Source organism: Camelus ferus, chromosome 29 (assembly GCF_009834535.1).
Source record: "Camelus ferus isolate YT-003-E chromosome 29, BCGSAC_Cfer_1.0, whole genome shotgun sequence".
In the NCBI taxonomy this organism is placed as follows: Eukaryota; Metazoa; Chordata; class Mammalia; order Artiodactyla; family Camelidae; genus Camelus; species Camelus ferus.
Window position 1 is genome coordinate 698074 of NC_045724.1, and position 14422 is coordinate 712495.

A 14422-nucleotide genomic window follows, 5' to 3' on the forward strand; every position below is an offset into this window, starting at 1 on the left:
GAATCTAGCAATCCCATTCCTGGGCACATATCCAAAGAAAATGAAAACACTAATTTGAAAAGATATAAGCACCCCAATGTTCATAGCAGCATTATTTACAGTTCCAAGACATGGAAGAAACCTAAGTGTCTATCAACAGATGACTGCATAAAGATGTAGTGTGTATATTTATACACACACACACAATGGAACACTACTCAGCCATAAACAGTATGAAATTTTGCCATTTACAACAAAAAGAATGGACCTGAAAAGTATTATCCTTAGTGAAATAAAGCACATAGAGAAAGATAAATATGTTATCACTTTTATGTGGAATCTAAAAAATGAATGAATATAAAAAAACAAACAGACCCACAGATACAGAGAACAATCTAGTGGTTACCGGTGGGGAGAGGAAATGAGTGAGGGGTATGGGGTTAAGAGATACACACTACTATATATAAAATAAATACATGACAAGGATATATTGTGCAGTACAGCGAACATAGCCTTATTTATAACTTTAAATGGCATATAATCTATGAAAATTTTGAATCGGTATATTGTACACCTAAAACTTATATTGTAAATCAACTATACCTCAATTTTAAAAGAGACAGGGAAAAAGGAATAAACAATAATAGGACACATAGAAAACAAATAGCAAGACTGTAGTTTTAAACCCAACCATATGATAATTACATAAGAAGTAAATGACCTAAACACTCCAGTGAAAAGGCTCAGTTTGTCAGGCTGAATAAAAAAAGCAAGATCCAACTCTATGGTGTCTACAAGAATAGAGAATCCCACTTTAAGACTAAAGATACAAAAAATTCAACATAAAAGAATGGAAAAAAGATGCATCATGCAAACACCGATCTGCGAAGCCTGCAGTGGCTATATGGGTATCAGACAAGGACATGAGAACCAGGGACAAAGGAAGGGGAATGGATGTCTGGGGTCTGCAGCCAGGTGTCAGGTGACTGCTGCTGCTGAAACAAAATTTACATTTTAGGCAGGACAAGGAAATTTAAACAAAATTTTCTCTCTCTGTCCGTTTGGCCCTCCTCCCATCCTCCCTAATGAACAGTGTGCATCTGCATTACACATTAGCCAGACCTTCTCAAAGATGGGAGGGTCTCCTTAACTGTAAATTTTTTCCCCCTTTCTTCTGACTCTATCAATGTAACTTCTTAAAAGAACAGCGTTGACCCCAGCACTGTAGGGGGTCACGGTGACTTTCTGCATTGTACGGGCTTACCTGGACTATGTATACTTGGTGAACTTTGGGTAAAATATCAGTATGTCATTTTGATGTATGATCTTTTGTGTCAAAAAATGTATACGAGTGTGCCTTTAACTTGTAACAGGTGGAACAGTTCTCAGAGCTTCTGAGTCTGTTTCCTGGGTTACAATCCTCCATTCGCTGGAATAAAATTCCCTTTTTTTTCCTTCTTAGCTTGATTGTTAATTGAATTTTCATCAACACACCAGTCTTGGGTGATGGACAGAAATGGACAGAATAAGAATCACCTGGAGGGCTTAAACCACCCATTGCTGGGTCCCACCCCAAGACTTTCTGTTCAGTAGGGCTGGGATGGGTCCTGAGAATTTGCATATCTAACAAGTTTCCAGGTGATGCTGCCACAACTGGTCTTGGGATTATTCTGGCTTAAATAGACTCTTTTTTCTCTTTAAAATGGACATAATCCTTTCTTGAGGGATATGGTAACAAATTAGAAAAATTAAGTAAGGAAGTGAGGATCCTGGAAGGGTAGATACTGATTTCCCGTACAATTAACTAATTGAGATTGATTGAGTTGGGGGTTGGGATAAAACAGAAACCAGGGTTTTGCCTTAATCAACCAGTTGGGGAGTGGCCCGACTGAGTCAGGAGGTACAGGCGAAATGGTTTTGGGAGTGGAAATAATGAGCCCAGTTTGGATTTGTTGATTTTTAAATGCAGAACTCACAAATCTTTCTCACTGTTTAAAAACAGCCAGTGCAGTGGGTATTTACTGGCTGAATCATTTCACCATAGTTCAACTCCTGCCTTAAACGGGCACTTCTGAGCTGTGAAAAAAAAAAACCTGTGTGAGATGTTGGCTGGCCCCAGATGGGCTCTTCTAAACTCTGTATTTGCATTCTATCAGACACTCGTAGTCTTGAAAGGTGTACATTTGTCTGGGGCACATGTCAAGTCAGTGGGGATCAGTGATCTAAGAAACAAGTGATCCTTGTGTCATATGGCTGCTGAGTGTGGGTGAGGACGGCGAACGCAGATTTTCAAGAACTGTTTGTCAGCCACAATTTTCTGTTGTTCTCATAAAGGAATTAATATTGGCCTCCTTTCCTACCAATCTTGCTAACACGGCTTGAAGTCTTACTGTAGCTTTCCTATTCTAAAGGTTTTGTATTGTTTTACCAGGAGCTGGAAAATGGATGGGGCTTAAGCTGTTTTTCCCTAAAGGAAAAATACTACAATAACTGAGAGGGTTTAAATATCTCTATCGCAAAACGCTTACAGTTCTAAAGGAATGAGTCGCCGCCAAGGATTTCCCCGCGGAAACAGTTTCTGCTCTGCACGAACACTGGGACTGTGTTCCCGCGCCCCTCGTGGCAGCTGGGGATGAGAGCTCGCGCCTCGCTCCCGCTCCCAAAGCGCTGGGATGGCTCTGCGGTCCCCTCATTCCCGTTACTTAGCAACGTGTGCGTTAAGCGGCCCCCGGTCTGCGGAGACAATGCCCTGTGTATTTTTTTACGGGTATTCAGCATTTCTCCATTCACTACCCACCTTGGGGATGGGGTGGGGTATATTGCGTATTGTTGGTGATGGAGAACTGGCCGCGCCCATCCTGGCTAGTCCCTGGCGCTACGCTGCAGGCAAGGATGAGGATGCCTGAGGCTCAGGTCCCGAAACCTGGCGAGGACCAGGGCCCCAGGTCCCCACCTCCAGCCCTCATCTCCCCTCCTCCAGTCCCTGGACGACGCCGGCTCCAGGCAGAGAGATGGCCTGGGTTGGGGGCGCGGGGCCGAGCGGGGAGCGCGCAGAGCAGGGCGCGGGGCGGGGAATGGGAGGTGGGGGGCGCGGGGAGTTCGCGGAGCCCCGGTTACGCACCTGTGACGTCGGCGGCGGCGGCGGCGGCGGGCGGGAGTTCCCGGCCCCTCTCGGGCGCCCGGCGAGACCCCGCTGGCGGGTGGGCGTGTCCACGTTGGTCGCGAGGAGGCGGGGGTCAGGGGCACGCACTCTCACCCGCCGGAGCTGGACGCGCGCGGGTAACCCGGCACAGGGAGCGGGGGGTACATAGCACTTGGCGTCTGGGGGCCCGCACTCTCCCGCGGGGCACCGGTTCGGCCACCTGCACCCCCGCTCAGCCTCGCGTGGTCTTTCCCCTGCCCCGGCCGGGAGGCGCGGGGCGCGGCGGAGGGCTGCTGACGCGGCCCGGGGACCCCGGGACGGAGGGCGTGGCGGGGCGTGGCGGGGCGGGGCGTGGCGCGCATTTGCAGCGCGAGCCCGTCAGAGTCGAGGCGCGGGAGCTCGGGAGCGGAGCCGGACCCTCAGCCCGCCCCGCCTCCCCACGCGCCCGGATGAGGAGCGACGCTGCTCGGTCTGGCCGCCCCTCGCGTGCACCGCGCGGGAGACAAAGCCCGCGCGCCCCGCTCCGGGTAAGTGTGCGCCCCGCGGGCGGGCGGGCCGGGGCCTGTGGGTGGGGAGTGAATGCACAGCCCCTGCCGGGGAGAGCTGGGGGCGAGCCTGAGACAGAAGGGGAACTCGGGCGGGAAAGTCTCTGGAACTGGAGAGACGGCTTTGGTGCTGGGCCGTCCTACAGCCGTCAGTGACAGCTCGCGAAATGAATGCCTGTGATGCTCTCGGCCGCCCACAGCGGGCCGGGCCTTGGCGGTGCCCGCACAGGTGGGAGGCGGCGGCCCGGCGCTGAGGGGAATGGGGGCTCCCCGAACCCAGGCCCCTCCGCCGAGCCCTGGGGAGAGCCGGGCGCAGGTTTGAACAGACAGCTCCGGACGCTTAAGGGGTCTCCTGAGGGTGGGGGTCGCCCGGCCTCTCCGGCTTGAGGCGGGGGAGGCTCCTGGGGACCCCCTTTCCGTATGTAGGCCACGGCTGTACGCAACCCCTCAACAGGGATGTCCCCCGTTGGAGAGGACCGTAATGGAAGGGATGGAGTGGCTAGCTGGTCGTTTTATTGGGGGAAGTGCTTTTGGCCTGAAGAAGTCCTCTTGATTCCCCAGCACCCCGGGACACCTGCCTCGGGTGCAGTTCCGGTAGCGACAGGGGCGAGGGGGCGAGGGTTTGTTTCCCGCCCTTATGGCGTCTGTCCCCGAGTCGGGTATTGAAATGGGCCGAGCTCGCAGCGCGCGGGTCCCACGACTTTGGGGGAGCTTTGGTTTAATTTTTTAATTCTTAGAAATAATAACAAGGGCGGGGTGGCGGGGGAACAGAGGTGTGACTGGAGAAGACTTATGAATTTAAAAATAAGGAGGACTTGCTAATTTCTGTGGATCTTGGGCTGGAGTATTAGGAAATCCAAAAATGTTAAAGTTTGATCGAGTGATAAAGTGGATCGTGGACACCGGTTCTCCCACTCTCTTCCCAGCCCCTCGCCGCCACCGGTTTGCTTCGCTTTGTGTTGCCGCCTAGACTGTAAAAGGCTGGCACAGGGCCGGCCGTTTCAGTCAGAGCAAAAGCCCTGCTGGGCTGCGCTGTTGTTCCCCATTACGGCGTTGTCAGTCCTGTCCCCTGCGCATGAGTCCTCGCTGTGCTGCCTCCTTCTCCTGGTGCGACAGGAAAATCCAGTGGCAAACGCCTCAAGGAGGCCAGGAGGGGACCCAGACTCTTTGGCTGGTTTCTTGATTCTTTGGGGGAAATCCTTTTCCTGATTTTTGCCTGGTGCCAGGGAAGGGAGCCCCCGCCCTCTGATCTGACCCTACTCCCTGCAAGGGGCTACCGTGGGAAGAACCGGGATGATCAATAGAAAGTCGTTTTTGGCCCTGAGAAACAGGACACTGGACATGTAAACTATGAATTGTTTATTGAAGTGTAGGCTTGGCTCAATTACCAGTCATGATAAAACAGGGTTACAACACTTAATAAACAGCAGGTGTGACTATAAATGCAAGGTTTATTGTGATGCATTGCTAGTTAATGAGTAGCCTCACCAAGGGGTTATTGGGCTGAAATGACTATTTAGGACAATGGACTTCCTGTTTGCTCCTCCACCCACACGTGGCTCTAGTTCTCAGTCTCCTTAAAATAAAATTGCCCAAAGGAAGCCTCTGGAAGATGTTTGGCCAGCTGAGAGACACACAAAGGATCATTCCCAGGAGAGCCGCGATTGGACAGGCAGTTCATTGACTTTGACGTTTCTCAGGCAAGTCGACGGCAGAGAAATGAGGAAAAGGCTTTTCCCGTATTCATTTTACAGTTTTTAAAGGCAAAATGACAGTACCAGAAGCCCCCCCAAATCTCAGTACCTTCTTCGAAATGATGGATCTGGGCGCTGTCCTCTCATCACTCTGGTGCCCGGAGGCAAGTGCCTGGCAGCTGTCCCAGGATTGTGTATAATGTTGACACACACACACACACACAGACCCCCCCCCACACACACACCCACTGCTTACTGAGGGAGGCAGCCAAATAGCTGAGAAAAGACTGAAGTCTATTAGGCAAATCATTCTCATTTGTAGCCACATCTCACCATCACATTTTTCTTATCTTGTCTCATTTTTGTTCTATTTGAAGGAGGGAGAATGCCTAACAATGCAACACATGTTAGATTACCCTTTTTTCTTCATAGAAGTTTGAAGCAGCGTCTTTAAGGTATTACCTGACTTATTCTCAGAACACCCTTATGAGCATACACTATGACCTAATCTTGCAGATTTTTCCTGCTTTTATTTGGTATTTTTATTCACTCTAGACATACTCAGGCATAAAGAGGCTCACTATTCAGATAGAGAGATTGTTCAGTTTTCTTAAGCCAGAAAATGAAATTTAACATGCCAAAAATACTACAGAAATATCCTTTCAACAATAGCCAGCAAAGGTTTTACTGAAAATCGGAGAGGCTGAATGATGTCAGAAAACAAAAACAGGAGATCAGTTGTAGTGTAGAAATTAGCATAACACTGCTAAAAGGCTTTAACTAGCCTATGGAGAATAAACCAGGGACCCTTAAAAAATGATCAGAAGTGAAAACAAAGGCAGATGAAATTTCCCTTTAGGGAAGAAAGTAGAGCCAAGAAATACCACTGAAAGAAACAAATTCCGGCAGAGAAGACAATGGGTACTTAGAAAGAGATCCTTGCAACAAACTAGCTGGAGCATTCCAAATCACTGTAATTGTCAAGGAGCTTTTGTTAGGTCACCTGGTGGCTGGTGTGCAATCAGTTGTCCTGGTGGAACTTTAGCAAACAAAATGGCAGGTCTTGTGCAGATGGGGGAGAAGGGGTGTGTTGAAGATATAGTGCTTGTGGGATGGGTCCTGGGTGTCCATGGAGAAGTGAGGATGCTTATGTAGCTAGCAGAAGCCCTGAGGTTCCCAGGTATCTGAAGCAAGTGAACAATGGCCCAGCCTAGAGGACCAGGCAGCGGAGGGAGCCCAGGTCAGTGGGGTGAAGGCGGGACCAGGCTTCAGCCGGGTGCACCAGGGGGATGAGCTCATGTAATCCTTACGGCGGACCTGCAGGGTTTCTCTTTACCAAAAACACAACGGTGACCACAGTGTTCTTTCTCTCCAGGAGTATTCTGACCGTGTATTTGTGGATGGTGGTGACTCTTAACTAACCAAGGAAAAGCATATACTAATGGGAAGTGAGCGATGGAGATGTGGGGACACCCCCCCCAGGACTGCACATGCGCTCCCTTCCAAAACAGAAGATTTGTTCCTCTCTCTTCTTAGGCTTCTCAAACCATTTCTCCCTGGGTGGCTGGGTTGGGTCTCTCTTGTGGGACCTGCGCTGTGAGGCTGAGGAAGTAGATAGAAGAGACTGAAGATAGAAGAAATGCTTTCAACATCCCTCTGGGGCCCGAGGCAGCCTCTCGCCCCATCAAACTCATGCGCAGTGCAGAGCACTTGCGCTCCATCCAGAAACTGAGCTTTCTGCTTTCCTCATTGGTCCCTGTGTGTCCTCCTGGCACGCAAGTCCAACTTAAGCTGTGGGATCTTCTCTTCCACCCCCTCTCAGGGTCGCCACCGAGGAAGAGGGGCAGGGTGACAGCAATGGCAGGAAGGAAAACACTTTACGTTGTTTTCAACAGTTTTCATCAGAGCACATTTACAACTACAGCAAAAGGTGTTACCATGATAAGTAAATGCGCCCCCACAGTCCCACCACCCGAATTCAACTGTATTTACTACTTTCGGTGTTTCATCACACAAATATGTAAAATCGAGAGATTTTTGGCAAAGCAATACACAAGTATGAAGGCCCAAGTAGGAGAAATGGAATTAGAAAACAGGACAGAAAGAGCAAGGGTGTTTTTTGGAGGGTAGAAAGCAGAGCAATGTGTGGAGGTTGCTGACGACAGCGTGTTACAAGTAGGTTATTCTCGGTGATGGCCCCTTGGGCTCTGTAGTCCGGGTTCTGGACTCTGTCAAGAGAGGCAAAGACAAGGATGGCAGACAGTAGGTGCTACCAGGACCTCTGCTGCTTAAGGAACCCCCGTTTTATCTGTAGGACCCACTGTCACAGTGGCCTCCTCTGTCCCATCTTTCCTTATCCGTATGAGGGGCCAGGCATATCCAAGAATTGTGTCCTCCTCTGGAGTGTTTTACCAGCCTAATTTGGGGAGGCATCTGTCTTGTCCTGTTGCTTTGGAGTACCTGCTATGCATATACCCTTTATGGAAGCTGTAGGAGGGGGAAAAAATCTTTTCCTCTACCCTCTTAGATTCAGTGTCTGAGGCATGTGAATTAAACTGATGACAGGAGAGATTAACAGGAGAAAAGATTTCCCAGTTAATGGAGAAAGGTTTATTAGGCATGTGCATAGGAGCGTCACAGGAAAGAAGAGGAAATCCAAAGAAGTCTTAATACCATTTTAACAAAGGGAGATGCATTGCGAGAAAGTGACAAGACAAAGAAAAAGGGGTTTGAGCTTCTAGGGGCAGTAAATTGTGGAAAGGTAAAAATGTGAAAATTAATGGCAGATAAAGTTTATTTTAGTAAGGTTTATCTGTGCGAGCCCATTTTGGTGCTGACTTCCTCCAGTGGCACTGGTTACTTTCCTCCTGGTGTGGGTGATGGGAAGAGAAACACCTTCACAAAGGGAAATTTATGTCCCGCTTTTAGGTAGAAAGGGAGAGACCAGAGAGTTCCTCCTGTGTCTGCTGTTTTTTAATTGCCTTCAGCTCAAGATAATCCTTATGCCAAGGTGGCATATTTTGGGGTGGTATATTCTGGTCCCCTTCAGAATTTCCAGCAGAACCTTTCCTCAGCACAGTCTGGAGCCCAAAGCCAGCTACACCAGCATGAGTAATCCCGATTTGCTTTTAGTTTCTGCTCATCAGTCTTGGGAAAATTCTGGGTTTTTTGTTTTCTGTTTTTTGTTTTTTGTTTTTCTGTGCTCCGGTTGACTTCACTTACAACCCAGGGGCACCACTGGTCTGTAGATGGTTATTTACCCCGTGACACCTGCAGGGCCACACGGATGAGGTAGGGTCGCAGCTTGGTTAAGGAGACAGACTACTTAAGTGTGTAAGTGTGTGTTTCATGGTGTATATAGGGGGAAGCAGATGTTACAGGGATGTAAAGACACAGTCTGGCTCTTGAAATTTTAAGGGCTGTGTGTCCAGGAAGGATGATGATGGAGGCTGAGTGGAGATTTCCAAAGAATAGACCCTCGGGGGAAATAACTAAGGGAAGCTGACAGTGAAGTGATGCCAGCTACCTGATTCTTTCTGAAACTAGGGGAGGCGTAGATACATGAATTGCTTTTCGTCTTCTTCTGCTGAATTTTATCCACCAGGGATAGGGTCTCTGGAGTCTTCTGCTTACCTAAACCTTTGGGTACCCAGGTAGACCGTCTCTGCTACCCAGGTGACCCCACCCCCACCCTCACCTCTGAGTGGCTTCACCTCATCATCTTTGGTTGGTGTTTGGTGTTTGAGCACCATTCTCCTCCCCTTGGTTGATCTGGCAGAACTGTGTCCTTCTCTGGCTGTTTCACACTGAACTGTCTGTGCTTGCTGTCTGTCCACGGTGCAGCGAGTGTGCCCACAGCCGCCGCACAGAACTGTTAAGTGGACATTGGACAAAAGCACTGTGTGTCCTGCTTGGGGAGGGGGACCAGCCCCCACGTTCCCAGGCTCACTGTGCCCTCTAATGGGTCCAATTCCTCTTAACTCCCCACTTTCTCTCCAGACCCACTCCTTGTGCTAGGATTTGTTTTAGTAACCAGTATCTGGAGCAATTTGATCACTGGCCTGGACCCAGGCCCATTCTCTTTGTCATGGGATTTGTCATCACTGAAACCTGCCGCCCCTCCCAACCTTCCCGGGGTTGACACCCTTTCCCTGGTTTTCCTGTGCATTCCTGCTGCAAACCATGTTCATCTGAACCACTGGGCTCTCTGGGAGGCCTTTTTCAATGCCTGTATTTTAATGAAAGTAATAGATGTGTTTCTGAAAGACTACATGTCAACCATATGTTTTTAAGACACTCATTTACTGAACGCGGGACAAGCACCGGATACTCCTTGCACCAGGCGTCTTACTAGCAATTTAAAAACAAGATACAGTCACGCCCTTCAGAGAACTCATAATCAAGAGGGAGTGTGTGTGTGAAAACAGCTCACCTCTCGGCTAATGCTCTGAGAGCCACATTTACAGTGATCCTGGGAGCATCCGTTCTCCCAGAGAGCAGTGAGATGCAGACAGGGCCTGCCCACCACACTCCTGTCTTAAGCGGGCCTGTCTTAAGCGGGCCCTGGAAAGCTGGGTTACATTTATCAATCCAGACAAGCAAGAAAGGGCTTTCCAGGCAGAAGGATCAGCCTGTGCAAAGGCTCAGAGTTATAAAGGTGATGCAGGGAGAGTGGAAAAGACAGATGGTAGGCAGGTTATGAATGCATAGTTTGGGGCAAAACCAAAATGATTCTGTAAAGTGTGTACTCTTTCAAATGCAAGTTTTCATGTTTGAAAGTCCCTTAAAAGGGACTCCAACCCCACCGCCTGTCTGTGCGAAGCTGCCACAGACCCGCCACCACCCACCTCCCTGGTGACTCACTCTGTCTGTGTTCAAGCGGTGGCAGCCCCGCTCCTTGTCTGTGATTCCTTCGTCCCCCCAGTGTTTGTATTTGATGCCATGCTGATGTCAGGGATTACAGTTCATCAGTGTTCAGTGGGAGCGGGTCTCCAGCCAAGGGTGAGTTTCTGTTCTGTTTTTCCCCAGCCTCCTGGTCCCCCTCCACCCACCCCCAAGCTCTGGTGGCCGGGGCTGGAAGGCTGGGCCCTGGCCCTGCTTCTCAGTAACCATAGCAACTCACGTAGGCCGCCTACAGTTGGCCCAGCCCGGCCAGCTCAGCCTCCTTCGGGTCCTTCCTGCCCAGCCTTCTCTCCTTGGACCTCTGCTCTTAGCTGTGCGACCCACCCCGGGGTGGGGTTTGCCCCCTTTCCTCCACAGCCCCTCACTCTCTGCTCTGCTAGGCTTTCCTGGCTGTACTTTCTGAGTGCTGGGAATACAGCAGTGGAAAAGGTGGGCCATGGAGGGGAAACCAAACAGTCCAGCCCTCGTAGAATTTATGGTTTAGGAGAGATGTCAGACCCAGAGTACTGTCAGGAAACCAAAAATAATCTGAATAAGCAAAGTAATAGATAAGCATTGAAAATGGAATCAGTGCTTGGGAGAAAAAACAAGGCAGGGGAGCTAGGGAATGCCAGGGAAAGGGTGTTATGGATTTGATTTTATTTTGGGGGGCAGTAATTAGGTTTTATTCATTTATTTACTTATTTAAATTTTCTTTTTAATGGAAGGACTGGGGATTGCACCCAGGACCTCATGCACACTAAGCACGCGCTCTAGCTCTGAGCTGCACCCTTGCCCTGATGTATCATCTTGATGCGTGGCCTGGCCGGTTGGCAGTCAGTTTGGTTAGTGATGAGCTGTTCCTTCCATTTTTACACACCTGTTTTGGGAACTGTTTATTTGTAGCGCAATCTGTTTGTAAAATTCGGGGTCGATCCATGAGTGGTTCCCAAACGTGATTCCGTAACAGAATCGCTTTGGGTAGTTGTCAGAAATAGGGCTTCTTGCCTCAGCCGTGGACAGTCTGATTTGGCAGGTCTGGGCTACAGCTGGGGAATCTGTGTTGTGAGGGTTACAAACCACTGACCCAGATGATGTCCATGGGTCCTTCTTCGCAACTGATAACCCTGAACCTGCCCAGCATCAGGGCCATTTCCCAGGCTGGCCTCCCCCATCCACCTGGAGCTGAGAGACAGGACTCCCAGCCGACACACCTGTGGGAGCCCAGGCCTCCTTTCCAGGATACCCCTGTGCATGTTTCTCCCCTGCGTTTCACGAGAGAGCCTCCTGGATGGGGAAACAAGCTACTTGCCCTGAAGAACCACCTCCTCGCAGAGCACGATGAGCCCAGAACACAGACATCCCTGTCTCTGCTCCCCTCCCGCAGGGAGAAAGCACCCCATGGCCCTGGCCCCCCCGCAGGTCACACTTGTTTGCTGGGGAGTCAGGAAGGACCCTTGGTTGCTGAGACGTGTGAAGGCTGTCGAGTGCCAGGTGCCAGGAGTCAGGACGCAGAGATGAGAAGGCATCCAACACCTGAGGAATCTACTGTCTAGTGAGGGAGACAAATGATTATGACACCACTTGGACACGAGCACAGGTCCCCCCTGAACACAAACCCAGCCTAGATCAGGAAGGCTTCCAGAAGGATCTTAGAATTTGGCCAAGTGAAAGGAATGGGGCAGAGCCAATGATAAGTGGAAGCTTGTCAGGCGGAGAGTTTCTGTTTGAGCAAGAAATAGTAATGCTAATAATAACAGCTGACATTTGTTGACTGCTTGCTACATACTAGACTCTAAGTATTTACTCCTTGATAACTGTCGTGGTAGGAAAAGCAATGCTCCCCCATGGCCACACCCTCAGAGCTGGAGTGTGTGAATCTGTTACCTTAAAGGCAGATGAGACTTTGCAGGTATGATTGAGAACCTTGAGGTGGGGGGATTCTCGTGGATTATTTGAGGGGCTCCAGGTAATCACTGGTGTCTTTATAAGAGGAGGGCAGGAGGGTCGGACAGACTGAAGGTGGCACCCTGATGGCTTTGCAGGTGGAAGAGGGCCTCGAGGAAGGAGCGGAGGCACGTCTGGAAGCTGGAAGAGGCCAGGAAACGGTCTCCCCAGAGCATCCACCAGCAGCTCTAATGATGCCATGGACTTCCAAACTCCAGCGCTGTCGGGGTGGGGGTGTAGCTCAGAGGAAGAGAATGTTGCTTGGCGTGCACAAGGTCCCGGGTTCAATCCCCAGTGCCTCTGTTGAGGGGGATGGTAATAGGGCATAATTCACAATAGCAACAAACTCCAGCACTATAAAATTATACACTGGCATTGCTTTAAGCCATAGTTGGTGGTAATTCATTGCAGCAGCAACAGGGAAGAAATACAACTATGCTCCTCCCATCCTGCAGCCAAGAGGTCAAGTAACTCACCCAAAATGGTAGAGCAAGTCGTCTGTCCAGGATTCAGAAGGCGACCGTCCGGCCCCAGGCCCTGCCGCGCCTTGCCCACACGCACTCCTCTCCTCCCGGACGCAGGCTAGGAAGCATCAGGGCTGCAGGAGGCTGTCAGAGAGACAGAGATGGGGAGCATGTGCAACTGAGCTGGCAGGAGCCCGGATCCCAGAGGCCCTCCTGGGCCGACTGGAGAGGGTGGCTCCCCGCCCCCCACTTGCCTGTGCTCCTTTTTGGGGTTCCACTCAAGGCCGTGCCGGACTGCGGGCACCCGCTGAGGGCAGAGGTCAGTTCCTTGGTCCCTGCACCCCCTGCTCTACCTGAGGCCAGGTGCACACTGAGCTGTTTGCTGATACAAAACTCTACCTCGTCTCCACGATCAGATGGATTTTAAACCCTTCCCCAGTCAGATGGTTAAGTAGATACTCTGGTTAAGCACAGCATCCTTACGCATTTTGAAATCTCTGTCTTCAAACATCTGTTCTTATCTTATAAATCCTTTATTCATTCTAACTCTTTCTCTCTAATATAAAGCATCCCCCATCCCTTACTCTTTGACTGAAATAGGTGGTCAGAGGAATTTTGAGGCAGTGTTATGGTTGTTTTTTTTTTTTTAATATTAAACACAATAAGCATTACCTCAACCCACGCTTCCAGAGATGTCTGCTTAATTGATATTCCAAGTCTTTTACAGGCTGTGCTTAGGTTTTCAGAGCAGCAATAGCTAACATTTGATTAGCATTTTGTAGCTGCCTAAAAGCATCCTCATCCTCCCATCAGCTTGATCTTTTCAGAAATGTCAGGGGCGGGCATGTTCATCCTTGTTCTGAAATGAGGCAACTAAGGCTTGAAGAGGTTGAATGTGGCCAAGACACGCGGCAGAGCCAGGTGGAGACTCGGGGATTCCACACTTCCTCTGTTGCATTATTTGCCCCTAAAGGGGGAAAAAATGACCCAGAACATCCATACAAGGAAATCGGGTACCAGATTCCAGGTCATGTTTCCTTCCCAAGTACAGAAGTAATATGCCCGGAGGGTGGGAGGGTGCAGCTCAGTGGTAGAGCGCATGCTTAGCATGCACAAGGTCCTGGGTTCAATCCCCAGCACCTCCACTAAAAATAAATAAATAAGCCTAATTACCTCCCTGCACCAAAATAAAAGAAACAGTCCCCTAGATGGAGGTGGAAGAAAAGGTCCCTGGCTCTTATCTGGGCTGGATAGTGGTGCCAGATTCTCAGCTGTTAATAGGCTGGTTAAAGGAAGTTGAGTTACCTCCCTGCTCCAGCCTTCGACTTCCTCAGGGTGGTACCCAGAATTAACACCAGAGGTCTCCAGATCCAGGTCTGCACCAGGAGCTCTGTGTAGACTGAATCCAGGACGCCCTGCTTTCGTGTACCGCTCACTTGCAAGTGCACGTGGACATCTTTGGGATCAGTAAGATAAAATGAGTTTAAGTGTATTACTGAGTTCTTTAGATCACTTTGTATCTTCTGAGTCAATAGATATTGAAAGTATGGCCCTAAGGGAAGCTGTATTTTTTAAAAATTATTTTATTTTTCTTTTTGGGGAGAGGTAATTAGGTTTATTTATTTATTGTTTATTTTTAATGGAGGTGCTAGGGATTGAACCCAGGACCTCGTGCATTGTAAGCATGCACTCTACCACTGAGCTGCATGCTTCCCCAAGACATTGTCATTATTTTAGAAGGGGCTTTTATGCTTTAAAACCATTGGAACT

At 49.6% G+C, this 14422-nt stretch overlaps 1 protein-coding gene across 1 annotated transcript in view; it reads left to right on the forward strand.

Moving 5' to 3' along the window:
* Nucleotides 1–3104: 3104 nt before the first annotated feature.
* LOC116660433 (guanine nucleotide-binding protein G(I)/G(S)/G(O) subunit gamma-4-like) overlaps nucleotides 3105–14422 on the forward strand; it is a 44499-nt gene continuing 33181 nt past the window's right edge. The window contains exon 1 of the mRNA XM_032469907.1: nucleotides 3105–3648. The gene's annotated coding sequence lies outside the window, so the exon portion shown is untranslated. The remainder of the gene's footprint in view (nucleotides 3649–14422) is intronic.